This window comes from Mya arenaria, chromosome 14 (genome assembly GCF_026914265.1).
Source record: "Mya arenaria isolate MELC-2E11 chromosome 14, ASM2691426v1".
Lineage (NCBI taxonomy): Eukaryota > Metazoa > Mollusca > Bivalvia > Myida > Myidae > Mya > Mya arenaria.
In genome coordinates this window covers 45987816-46002132 of record NC_069135.1, presented here as the reverse complement: position 1 = coordinate 46002132, position 14317 = coordinate 45987816, and positions in this window count along the sequence as shown.

Sequence of the window (14317 nt, the reverse complement as noted above, 5' to 3'; positions counted from 1 at the left end):
ACATGAGCATTTTGACCGCCATCGCATCTTTCTCTACACCTTTAACATGAATTGCATAAATAGTTTAGACCTATAACAAATTGCATAAGTTAAGACATCCTGATTATATATTTTATTCCATTTTGTTTCATATAAAAACAATTAAGATTGTCAAATTAGTTAAACAAACATCGGCAACACAATACGTTGCCTGGGGCCATAAGTTATGAACCTGGAATTATGAGACTGGATGAGACCGGATAATCCGAGGAGAGACCGGGAAATAGTATCGCCCCATTCGGAATTTCTCGGCCATTTTATCGAAAACATGAAACAATGTCCGAGGAGCTCCGAATGAGTATCACCCTTGGAGCATAGGCTACAGAACACTAATAGATTACTCTATTTTCATCTATAAACACCGTTGCTTGAAGTAGTCCAAATATTTAGTAACAGGAGAAGTCGTCGGAGAAGTATTGGTGTATAAGCTTATTTATACGGGCTCGCGGCGAATGCTCCGATAAGATTGTTAGTCAAGTTTAAGTTTTTGGAGCAAAGTGCACAGACAGAATGTAACCCTGATTAAGGCTACCTGCCTATTAAAAGTGCAGGGGCGTAGCTTGACGAAAATGTATGTGTAGGCCACTTTTTAGAGTACTGACCATATGCAACTTTCGATAAATAATATACGAAACATTAATGTCGCGTGAAAATGAATTTTAGAGCAAAGAAAAACGATATATTTGAATATTTGAAATACCCGGTTTCCGATATATTAATGCGCATTTGTCGGAATTTCATATCTTAGACCCCCCCCCCCCCCCCTATGCCTTCAGTTTGTATTGCAGATTTGGCATTTTTAATTTTTCGTTTTTTCTGAAAAATGTGTAGGCCGCGGCCTACACGGCCTATAGGAAGCTACGCCCCTGATTTAGTGCACCAGCGTATATCACTGTCGCACGGTATCCCCATTTAATGTCCCTCCGGAAGACGATACGTATTTTTAAGAAGTGCGCCGGGGTATCGAGCCTGCGTGCCCTGAATTGACAGTCAAGTGTTTTACCACTAGACCACGCGTCCACCGAGGAGAAGTCGCCCCACATATGGATTATATAGGCGGTAAGGTGTGATATCAAGGTTTGAGATATTCTCTTTTATTCCACATCTCAGTGCTTTAAAGATGCACTCTCACAGATAAAACGTTTTGACAACTTTTTTTTATCTTGGAACGAGCTAATTTTGGCGAAAATCCATTGAAACCAGTCATATTATACTGCTGACAAAAATTAGATCGCAGATTTTTATATTTAAGTTCAAAAAAAAAGTGGATACTGCTCTGGACTGCAATTTTAGCGACACTGGTTCGAACCCCGACTCCGACTCCATTTTTTTTTACATTTCGGTAAGTTTTTTTACAATTATGATATCAAAGACACCACATTGGTACATAAAGAAGTTTTTTCTGTAACGAATCTCAGGACAATTATTTAATAAAATGTTATACTCTTAGAGTATAACATTTTATTAAATAATTGTCCTGAGATTCGTTACAGAAAAAACTTCTTTATGTACCAATGTGGTGTACAGTCCCTGGTGTACATTAACAAGCATAAATATCACTTGTGATCAAACTACAAAATAATAATTAAAGCCAACATAACAAAATAACATAAACGAAACCGTTATAAATTTGTGCCCGGAGTAGTCAAGAAAGAAAAACAATATCGGTGAACACTCTCAAAAAGTATAAACACATAATGATTTAACAATTCTACTAATTTTAACTATATTATTACATACTCGGTGAACACAACTATAGTACTATTACGAAGTCTGTGAAGAAACATGTAACATGCTAGACAATGTGATATGATTAACTAATAATAATGGTGCATACCTGTCCTTTTATGTGCATTTTATGATATAGGCTATTACTGTTAAAAGGAACTGTAGAAACCAGATGGTCCAAAAATCGGCACGTATAGTGTTTCCTCAAAACAAGCATAGAAATGTCAACGCGAGCTAACAGGATGGCCGATAATACAATTATTTTTACATGTTTAAAAGAATTAACAATTTTCCTTTTTTTCGTGCAATTGTATCATCAGGGCCCATTTTCACTAATGTCTTGAGTCGATGTTTCAGACTCAGGTTCGGATTTTTTGTTTTTATTTTGATGTAAAATACTATTACAGGAGTAAAGACGTTGAAATATAAAGCAGTATGAGCTACAAATGATCTGTTCTTCAATCGGGCATACATGTCAAAATTATATATATATTGAAAGATTGAGGAATTCAGTTTTAGGCATATTTTGCATATATGTTAAACACATGTTCGATGGGTTCGTTTAAATGACTGGATTTGGAGGTCGTGTAAGTTGCTCCATAACTCACTTACGCCGAAAAGGCCGTTGGAAGGACAGTGCTAAGATAATCGTTTTACAGTGGCAAGAGGGTGAATCACTGTATAATATAAACTGAAAATACGTTCGATGCTATTTTGGACAGCACATGTAAATACGGTAGACATATTTACTGATATCATTAGAGTACTCTGAGATGCGTATAGATGACTACTTTCTTTTCTTCTCTGATCTTGTAAAGTAACGGTCCTACTGCTGGTGGATTCTTGTGGAACACCACTTTTTACTTATTGGCGTGTTGTTTTTAGCCACCAACTTTTACACAATTTTACTGGGTTTAACAGGTATTAGCGGCGTTTAATAGCATGTATTTGATGAAAAAATGGGGGCAATAATTAAATTGATAAAGAACCTAGGATGGTGTTTTTCTTGCCTAACGCCTCTAACACCTCTGTAGAGACTAAGAGGCGTTAAAATATCATGTGTTTAGGGCCGGATTTAAAAGTAGAAATGAAGTTGATATTGAAATTACCACTATTAGGCAATTTGAAATAAACACTTCGCTTTTTTATTTGTATTTAAACTAGTGCTCGTTAGTGTAATCTCAGAATTCCAAGTCACTGTGATTAAAACCGTTTTTGTTTGTAAATATTCCGTTTTGTCTAGATGTTGTTTTGGCGAGGAGTGTTTCCGGTTGAAAGAAAACGTGGATTCTGAAGCTAACGCCAAGCCAGCAGCCAATAGCTAGCAGCCAATAAGTGTTTGCGTTGACTTACGGAAATAGATACGACGAAATAGAGAAAATTGCCAAATACATTAAGTCAGCAGCCAATAAGGAATTTAATCATAACCGTAATAAATTTTGCACTGAAAATTCTTGAAATGCACCAGATTGTGGGAGTAAAAGGAAACATAAAACACATTTATTGGTGAACGCTGAATAAGAATTGGACGTAATTCAGTTTAATGCAATAAATAAAATGATGAAAGAATATCGATTAAAGAAGACAACAAGTCTGGTTTGATATCAATAACATAGATCGCTGTATAGATGTATTTGTAACCACTAAACGAGGACTGGATATTCTGTATGATGCAATAAATGTAATATTAAATGAATATTAATGAAAAATTAAATAAACATATAATCATGATCAATCTCTGTTTTGACGTACAGGCCACCACAGCCTAACCAATTAAAACCAAACATCACGGAACTTGGGTGGCTGTTACGACCAGAAGGAGGCGATGTGACGCCCCAAGACCGGGTACTGGCATGTAGGGGACATCCAGGGCTATCACCTAGCACCGCCCAATAACTTCCATCTTGGGGTGAGCTTGACCAAAATTGACCCCCAACGTCCAGGACCCCCTATTTGGGTAAAACAAGCACATGGACCTACTTTGGGTGGCTGTTACGACCAGAAGGAGGCGATGTGACGCCCCAAGACCGGGTACTGGCATGTAGGGGACATCCAGGGCTATCACCTAGCACCGCCCAATAACTTCCATCTTGGGGTGAGCTTGACCAAAATTGACCCCCAACGTCCAGGACCCCCTATTTGGGTAAAACAAGCACATGGACCTACTTTGGGTGGCTGTTACGACCAGAAGGAGGCGATGTGACGCCCCAAGACCGGGTACTGGCATGTAGGGGACATCCAGGGCTATCACCTAGCACCGCCCAATAACTTCCATCTTGGGGTGAGCTTGACCAAAATTGACCCCCAACGTCCAGGACCCCCTATTTGGGTAAAACAAGCACATGGACCTACTTTGGGTGGCTGTTACGACCAGAAGGAGGCGATGTGACGCCCCAAGACCGGGTACTGGCATGTAGGGGACATCCAGGGCTATCACCTAGCACCGCCCAATAACTTCCATCTTGGGGTGAGCTTGACCAAAATTGACCCCCAACGTCCAGGACCCCCTATTTGGGTAAAACAAGCACATGGACCTACTTTGGGTGGCTGTTACGACCAGAAGGAGGCGATGTGATCGCTGGAGCTTATTTTTGAGTAGTCGAAGCATTGACACGTACATATAAAACAATGATTGGTAATGCCACTTTCCAAGGTTGGTAGGCATTTGGAATTTCTTCAATCACACATTGGCTATTGTGGTCGAAAAAGTTTGGTTTGGCCACATTAAACATATTATCATTTTTTATGCAATGCTATATTGTTTGAACATACACTATGCAAATCCCGTGACCAAGGACAAAAAATAGAATATTTTTTCGATAAATGAAATTATTTGTAAATTATGTATTTCTATCTGTAGTTAAACTAAATCCTTTGGCTAATTGCAAGTTGGTCAAAACTACCAAATGAAGGGGGTAGAAAAGGGGGAAGAAAAAGGATTTAAAAGGTGTATGTCGCTGAATTCCAGCTTTATGCAGATATTAGGGATGCAAACGAATATTCGAATATTTGAATATTCGATGGGTTTTTTTTGGTATTCGAATGTCAAAATCGGTATTCGAATATTCGATGGTGTTTTTTTTTGTTTAATAAATATAGTAATGAATATTTTGCCTACAACGCTGTTGTTGTTTTTAAGATTCGGTTGTCTTGTTTTTACGATTGGTCCATAATGCCAGAGGTGTGAATATGATGACAATACACTTAACACGCGTCATATCGTCGGGTCCTATAAAAAGTCCCCGTAACTTTACAATAACCGGCTGAAAGACACTTGACACAAAAAAATCAATTATTTTCGATAAATTGCCTCTATCAATTAAAATTTCTAAAATAAACTAGTTCCCAAGTTGGTTTGGTTTTTCCAATTTTTTTAATTAGAGGTCAAGCCCAGAACGAGGATGCTCGTCGTACGGAAAGACCATCGATTGGCGCATAACGCCAATTGACCAGAAATCCATCTTAGTTCACGTTTTTTACAAACATGAAGGCAGGGGAATATAAATTAAAAGTTCTTTGTGTTTTTCTTTGTTTATAAAGTATTACTTTTTATTTTTCTGAAATGAGGAATTTCAGAGGCTCAATTGGTGAAATTCAGGGTCCGCCGCGCTTAGTGGTTGCGACAAAGTAGAGCTGAAATGCCCCGTCTAGTACTTTAGCGAATATTGTAATAGTTTACAACAACTTTTACAAGGTATATTTTGGTAATCAAATAATCGAATATTCGTTCGAAAGAATAACCGAATATTCGAATATCAATTTTGCCATTCGTTTGCATCCCTAGCAGATATCTTTTCTGCTTGTCAAGAGGGAATACTGCGTAGGAGATTGATTTACACCGGCTAGCAGACAACAGGTTTGAAGCCTAGACGCAGATTTGTATTTGAGGGTGTGTCCACCAATTTCGAATAAAAATTGCCCAAAATAAAATAAACAATAGCAAAAGAGTAGTTGTTTAGCAGAAACAGTCGCATTATATAGTTTTTAGAAACAGAAAATCCCCAATTTACCTCAAATTCTTTATAGATTGAAATTTGGGATCCCCAAATCGCATCTAATGATCCCCAATATTAAAGCATCTTACTATGACCAAACTATTGAGTGCTAGCAGATGTCCGTATCATCGGAGGCTACACAGGGCAAACATTTAGGTTAGGATAAGAGGTACCTTAGAGTAAATAGTGGTAACTTTGAGGGGAACAAGGTTTTTTCGATAAGAAGTATTGTTGAGTATCGAATATGTTTACTTTTAGTTTGAATGAGCTAACATAGCTTTTATTTTTAGGTTTATAAACTAGTGTCACAGATAATTATGTACATATTTTCATAAATTTAATTAATTATTTAAATTAAATTAAATAAATAGAATAATATTTTGTAAAGATATAAATGTGTAAGTATCATTTCCCGAATTTTGCCATTTGAAGCGGTAATTTATCAAAGCCTCTGTCATTAATAATCTTTCATCAAGTGTATACATATGTAGATATCACAAATCAGCATTGTAATCCGGGATATGACATCATGGATCGCTAAAGATCATCGCCGTAGTCCCGGATAGTTCAAAGACTTTGACATTAATATACATACATGCATTATGACTTTCGTTATACATGGATATATATATATATATATAGATATATGTGTTTATGTCACATAAACCGTGTTGTAATCCAGGATATGACATCAATGAACGCTAAACGACATTTCCTACCCGGGATAGTTCATAGCGTATGTCTGTCATGTTTCTTATTGAACATCCATAAATAAGAAACAATATTTCCAAAAACAATCATAAACAAAAATAATTCTACACATAATTTTGTTTAGTTGGCCAACCATGTTGTTATTGAACTTAAAACGCCGCAATGCGATATCAAGACTTTAATATCTGCGGTCATTATTTATAGCTAATTATTTTCTTGTATGAATTAGTATTGTATTGAATTAAGCAATCGGGCAAAAACTATTTTTTTCTATCTTAAGTTACAGTGACTTTTAATCTGACCCTGACCCCACCCCGTCAAAGGCAATCCTAAGCGAGCTTGTCACATAATGTACCGACACATCAACCTTCATTACACTTAAACTGATCAATAAATATCCATCATTTCTTACTTTAGTTTGGGGCGGAAACCATGCCTTAATTTTTAGTAACTGTTACCTTCACCTTGACCTCGCTCCCTTGAAAGCAACCTAGCTTAACACAAAAGTTATCTACACATTAATTGCATTATTATCTATCAACTTCTTACTTAAGTTATTGAGCGGAAATCGGTTTCTTCTATTTTAGTAAGAGTGACCTTTACATTTACCCCCTACTTAACAATCCCAAACTAGCTCTTAACATAGCTAGGTACACAACAACTTTCATCACTATCCTTAATTTTTTACTTAAATTATTGGACATAAACCAATTTCAGTAACAGTGTCCTTGACCTTTATCCCCTCAAAAGCATTTTTAAGCTAGCTCTTTACATTTTCTATCTACACACCAACTTTCAAGACTAGCCATCAATTCTCACTTAAGATATCGGGCGGAAACTTTTTATATTTTTACAGTGTTCTTCAGTTTTACCTCACCCCGCTCCTCAAAAGCAATCCCAAGCTAGCTTAACACATAAGCTACCTACAAACCAACTTTAACAACTATCAATCAATACATACTTTAGCAATTGTACGGAAACCAATTCCAGTAACAGTGACCTTGACCTTAAGCCTCTCAAAAGCAGTTCCAAGCTAGCTCTTCACATAATCTTCATAACTCCAACTTTCTGCACTATCCATCAATTCTTACTGAAGTTATTAGGCGGACACCATTTTTTCATTTTTTATTGTCAGTGCCCTTGGCCGAGACCCCATCCCCCATAAAACTGTTTCATACCCATAGAAATGATCATTTAAATAACTGATATTAGCCTCTTTATGGCATTTTTTTTAAATTTCATGACTTAGAATGCACACGGATTAGTAGTATTCAATATGTTTGTCAAAGACCAGTTGATCCATTTTGAATTCACTTGTATTGAGCGACAACTGCCCTGTGAATCCCTTTCTGACTTGCTACTATGCCATGTGATTGATTTGTGAATCTACTTATTTTGCGCTTTCACACTAGCAAACTTAAAACATTCAATCAACTCCCCTGTGACCGACATATTGAATACAATCTGCCATGTTTATTAACGTACAATAATATTTAATCTCATCCGTCACTTATTATTATAACTATCACATTAAAACAAATCATTTTTTTACATCCTCAGTCTTGTTTTGAACAGGGAAAACCGAGACCCAATACTGCAAAGTTAGATCGATACAGTGATCGTGAGGTTGTGCCTGGTGCAGGAGAAAGACTCAACCAACGTCGAATAGGACTTTACATTAACGAGCAGTTTCCTTCAGAAATAGAGGAACGTCGAAGATATTTATTCCCCGTCATGAAATGATTTTAATTGAATCCAAATTGCAGAGAAAAATGCAAAATAGTTCTCTTTAATCTATATGTTGGGAATAAACGGAATGACACAGAAAGTGATACGCTCGTGTTGCCTAAAAGAACATATAACACACGGGAGGACCTTGAATTCACGACGCCTAACAGATATGCAACACTTTCTGCCAATATAAGTGACGTCCCAGTGAGAAACAAACCCCTTTTCAGGTATCTTCACGCCAATGAAGAGACTTAAGTGAAAGGCCCCCGCAACGATACAGACGAAAAATAGACTCACAGTTATTAGCTATCAAACCAAGAGTTTTGAGTTTAGAGGTAGATTTTCTCGACACGAATTCACTCTTGTAATGCTATTTTTAACGTTGATAGAGTCTGAATATAAGTACCTAGAAGTGTTATTTGCTAGAATTGGCTCTTTTTGTAAAGCTTAAGAATATAGTGCAAAGCAAGCTACAAAAGCCACGTTAAGTTTGTTCACAAAAGCAAAACAATTATGTCTATATATTGCCTTACAAAATGATGTTTTAAAGAAAAATGAACAAACGATTACAGTATATGTATGTGAAGTGCGTAGCTACGGAAATAATCATATATTAGAAAAAGTACTGTTATTTTTTTAAGTATGTATTGAATATATTAAGCAGTATACTAAAGTGTATGGTTTATTGCGATACCAAATGGAAATTGATACACAAACGATCAGTTATAGGTCAAAGCTAATAGTCCCACATTACCCATACTCAACTCCCAGTGTTGATATATTTTGGTATGCTTAGTAGATACATGTATATGCATGATGATAGAAAAAACTATGGATAAAACACATATAAAATATATCTGTAAACTGTTGTATGATTAATATTTGGGATAATCATAAATTCCCAAGCACATTACGCCAATAAACGAGGTTTATGATTAATATTTTGGCTACTGAACTTGTTTCTATAATTTTTCACATACATATTCAAAGGTCCGGTCAAATGAAACTATATGATTTATAAATAAATGATTGGTATTCTACTTTAAATACATTAAGAAAGTAGCTATAGACTGTATAAAAAAGCTTCCAATTGGAAGAATATTTAGTAAAAAAACTGCATTTTTTGGAAATATTTAGTAAAGTTTAAAACAAAAAAATAATCGACTACCATCTGAAGTAGGAAGCTGGAATAATATACAACTAAATGAAAGGAAATGTGGACATTGTGATAAAAACAGTATTGGTGAAGAATTCCATAATGTACTAGAATGTAGCTTTTTACAGAATACAGAATAAGATTTATCGAGAGAAAATTATAGAAATATCTATGGTTTGAAATTTAAAGAAATTATGAAAAACATTGAAAAAGATAATACAAAATCATATAAATATGTAAATTCATTAAGAGTGTAACACTATGTCCTCCTCCATAAGTAAATAATGTTTGAACAGAAATAATAAGTTTCAAAAATGTAGTAAGTATTAGAAAGTCTGAAAAAAATATATGTACTATTATGTCCAATATGTTTGTAATGCCTCATTTTGTTGTATTCTATCTTTTATCCATGCGCATTTCGTCCTGCATTTCAGATATTAGTGATTTTTAATAAACTTGGAAATTTCTTTCAGAACAATACATCTAGAAATAGTGGTTCTGGTAAAACAAACACGCCCATTCACATGTTACTTAAGCCATTAATTTATTATAATAAAATAATTAATTTCAATGCAATTGTATTGAATAATCACAATTAATACCTGTTACAGAAAGGGATTGTGATCAACAGAAGGAAATACTATTAGTCGATTATGTTTTAGAAAACAAATATAAACGACATAATTTATTATGTTATTCGGGACATGCATCAAAATAACTGTGCCTGTTTATCTTTCCCAGTCATATTACAAGACACAACCAGACCTAAGATAACCCGCCAACAAAATATTCATTTAAAAATAGTCTGACTGGTTTTACTTAAAGTGCAGTGAGGCAAAAACCTTGTATAAAAATGTTTTGAATGTACTAAACTGTAACAAAAAATGATGATAACAGGCTTTTTATGTTAGACTACAGACTATCCTACTAGCGTTTGGTTAAGCGAAAACGTAGACAATATGAAAATAAAAATTAAGAAATAAAAAGGCTAAGATATTCTAAGCCTCGTGCTTGGATATAAATAACAAATGTTTGTATGGGAGATTTTGACAATTATTTTTCATCATTGCAAAATGATAAACCTTCTGCTGAAAACTATGAAGCAGGCGATTTTACAATCATGATTTTGAAAACTTAAATCGCAGGTTTGAGGAACTGGATAATTTTGGGCAGAAAATTATGACGTACTGAGCGATTCTCAATTTGGATTTCGCAAGGGTCGGTCTACATCAGATGCAGTTTTTGTTTTCAATGCAATTGTGCAAAATATGTTAAATGATAAACAAAGATTGGATTTTTCCTTCATTGATATGAAACGCGCATTGATAGTGCTAGCTTAAATAGCTTCTGGTTAAAGTTATATACATGTAGATCAGGAGTTGATGGAAAAATGCTCGGAATTGATAAGAATATGTATGCAATTGTCAATTCATGTGTAAAAAATGAAGCTGTCCGAATATTTTGATTGTGCCGTCGGCCTTAAGCAATGGGAGCTAATGTCCCAAATACTATTGGCCCTTTCATTGATAACTTTACGTTACATGAATATTGTGTTAAATGGGGCCTAGAAGTTATTTAAGATAAAACAAAGGTCTTGGCTTTTCGTATTAAGGAAACTACGTAACAATAAAAAATGGTTATACGACAATAAATACCTTTAAACGGTAAAATTTTTAATACCTTGGTCAAATTGTTTGACGCTTTGTAAGTATCACCTTGAATTATGGATGTGCAGTGTGGGGTTTTTCCATATCAAAAGAAGCGTATTCACTTAATATTTGGCAAACATATACAAGGGGTTAAAACGAGCTCATGCAATATGGCCGTTTCTGGTGAATTAGGTAGATATCCATTATATGTACATAGATATGCTAGAATAATAAACTTGTGGTGAAAGACTATTTCATATAGCATTTTTATAAATAAGCTATACAATGATTTGTTAGGCAGTCTTGCTAATCGTAATAATTGGTTTAATGATGTAAAGACTTTGTCAAATGTTGTTTTTTCGTATGAGTGGATAAACCAAAACTATGTTAATTTGACAAGTTTCATATTGTGTTTAAGAATAGAGTGCTCGATGAATTTAAACAGTTATGGTCTGAAAATGTTCACAACAGTAATACCCTATGTATATACATATATATATATATATATATATATATATATATATATATATATATATATATATATATATATATATATATATATATATATATATATATATATATATATATACGAATTATATCTAGATGTTTTACACACAAAAATAAGAATGGCTTTGTCTAAGCTAAGATTGTCGTCAAATATACTACATATTGAAATAGGCCGATATAGCCGTAATATAATTGATTTGTCCTTATAGTTATTTGCCATGTTTCACTGTTGCCATATTTAGTATTTGGCATGTCATGTTTTGTCAAGAGACTGTTATGTGTACAACAATAAACAAACTCTGTCTGACTGCCTCTCCAATTTTAAGAAAGTGATTCTCAAATTTCATAAAATAACACAACTATAGAGGTGATTGGTATTTGTATTTCACAATAGTGCATACAATTAAAAATACAAGAATGTACTTAACTATGACGGAAACTTAAGAATAACAAAAAAATACATAAATGGGTTGAATTTTAAATAAGAACACAAAATACGAAAAAATGATACTAAATTATGAATACATAAATACATAGCACAATGTAGATATAACTATATCAATATAAACATTTTGGCCATAATAAATATAATTACTTTTTAATGACACATTTTAAAGGTATTTAAAATGAATAGCGCATAATATTTACAATAAATGTATTTACTGATATAAAAATAAAACATTTATTAACTCATAACACAACGTACACTTTAATGTAACCCATTCATTTATATTATCTTTAGTTTTACTAAATGGGAAGCAATATCAACATTATGGCATTCTGTCTATTTCGCCAGTTTGCAGCTATTAATGATCCTTTACTCACGGTAAACCATTGGACGTGCTAGTGTTGACTTTCGCATCGGATATTTTGTTTTAACAGTTGCAGTAGTGTCTCTCCTGTTTTCTGGTTTTCAGGCTGTACATGTAGCCATTGACAACTAGAGTTTTTCTGCTATTCTTTATGAACCGTATATTTACTAGCGATTGCCATTTTAGGTGGGTTACGGATGCTGAGGAGACTGACCATCTTTATATACTATGTGTAATTATGACTTACAGTTAGTGACCCTTTCTTGGTGTCCACCTGTTAATTATCGGAAATGTTAACTTAATTGGGACTCATCATAATTGTTTTTAGACTTTTGTACGTTTAGATATGCATTGAAAACATGTGACAAACATATAGTTATATTATACAATCAGTATTTTTAAACAGGATGAAACACGATACTAGTATCTGAAAAAAATAAAGTGAGAAAAAGAAACGGTTTGGAAAGTGGGAACAAACCGATTTTATTTATTGAGGGAAGCTACATGAAGTTGAAATGTTTTGTTATGTTTTATACTAATTTCTGGCGTTTATTGGTATTTTGAATTATTTTCGTATAACCCCTTTTTGAAAAGATTGTTTGTTACGCCGCTACCCGTGGGACTGGGGCAGAGTATGTCATTTCATTTTTCGGTTTGTTGAGAAATACTTCTCAGAGTTTATCTTATTGATATCATTTAGTCGTGTTTTAGTGCAAACATTTTAATAAGTGAACAAATAAAAGATATTCCCAAAGCAATAAATCGTCAACCTATTGCCTATCCCAGTGATGTTAAAGAATTCAATCGCATATTAAAATGGTTTAAAGAGAATGAAAAATAAAAAGAATATATTGACATGAACCAAAATAAACAAAATGAAGAAACATAAGACAAATGAGAATCTTAACAAATATCAGATGAGTATGAAGGACAAAAAGAAGAAGAAATTGGAGTAGTAACAGAAGAAGAAACTGATTGAAAAAATATTGAAGAAGAATTGATAGCAGTACTAGGTGACAACGATGGTATTGAAAAAGATGTGATTGAACATTATAAATTACCCTTCTTATCTACACTATTGTTCAAATACGATAAAGAATAATGGAGAAGAAAAACAAAACAAAACAAAACGTTAAAAACATGTTGGTAATGATTTAAAAAGTTTATCTCAGGATATTGCTTGGTATAGAAACAAATGCAGCAGAAACTACTACATTTGAAAATTTTAAACCACTAAAAGTAGGTGATAATTTAAAAAATGAAATAATTAAAAGAAATGATTAATCTTCACCATAGCTTTTAACAGCATGAAAATAAAAAAATAGCAAAGGCCTCACAAAAACTACAAATGGTGAACAATATCTCGGTTTATCAATTTACATTTCTAAACAAGTTAACAATAATGAATTAATTGCTAAAACAGCGACAATGTTGTATTAAATGTAAAAGTTTATTCTGATTTGATTGATCTATTAACAAACAATTTATTCCAAACAATGATTATTCGAAATAAGCCTAACATATGTTTAAAAGATTAAACACAACTCTTTGGAATGTAACCACTAAAAGTAAGTAAAACTTAATCTAATTTGCAAATATGACATTATTTTTCTTTTTGAACCTTGGGGAAATAAAAATTCTAATTTTGAATTAAGTGGCTTTAAATGTTTCAATTTATTTAGAATATTTCAAAATCGTCGAGCGAAGAGAAATAGTGGCGGGGTTGTAGTTTATATCCGCAATAATATTTCAAAAGGTGTAAATATTGTCAAAAAACATTTTGATACCATTGTTTGGTTAAAATTGGACAAAACGTATTTTAAACTTGCTGATTTATATCTTGCCGGTGTGTATATTTGGGTCGAGAGTTTCCCTGCATATAATTTTATTAATAAAGATTTATTTGATATTGTTCAAAATGATATTAGTTATTATCAAATGCTTGGTAAAACTATGTTAATAGGTGATTGGAATGCGAGGGTCGGAAAC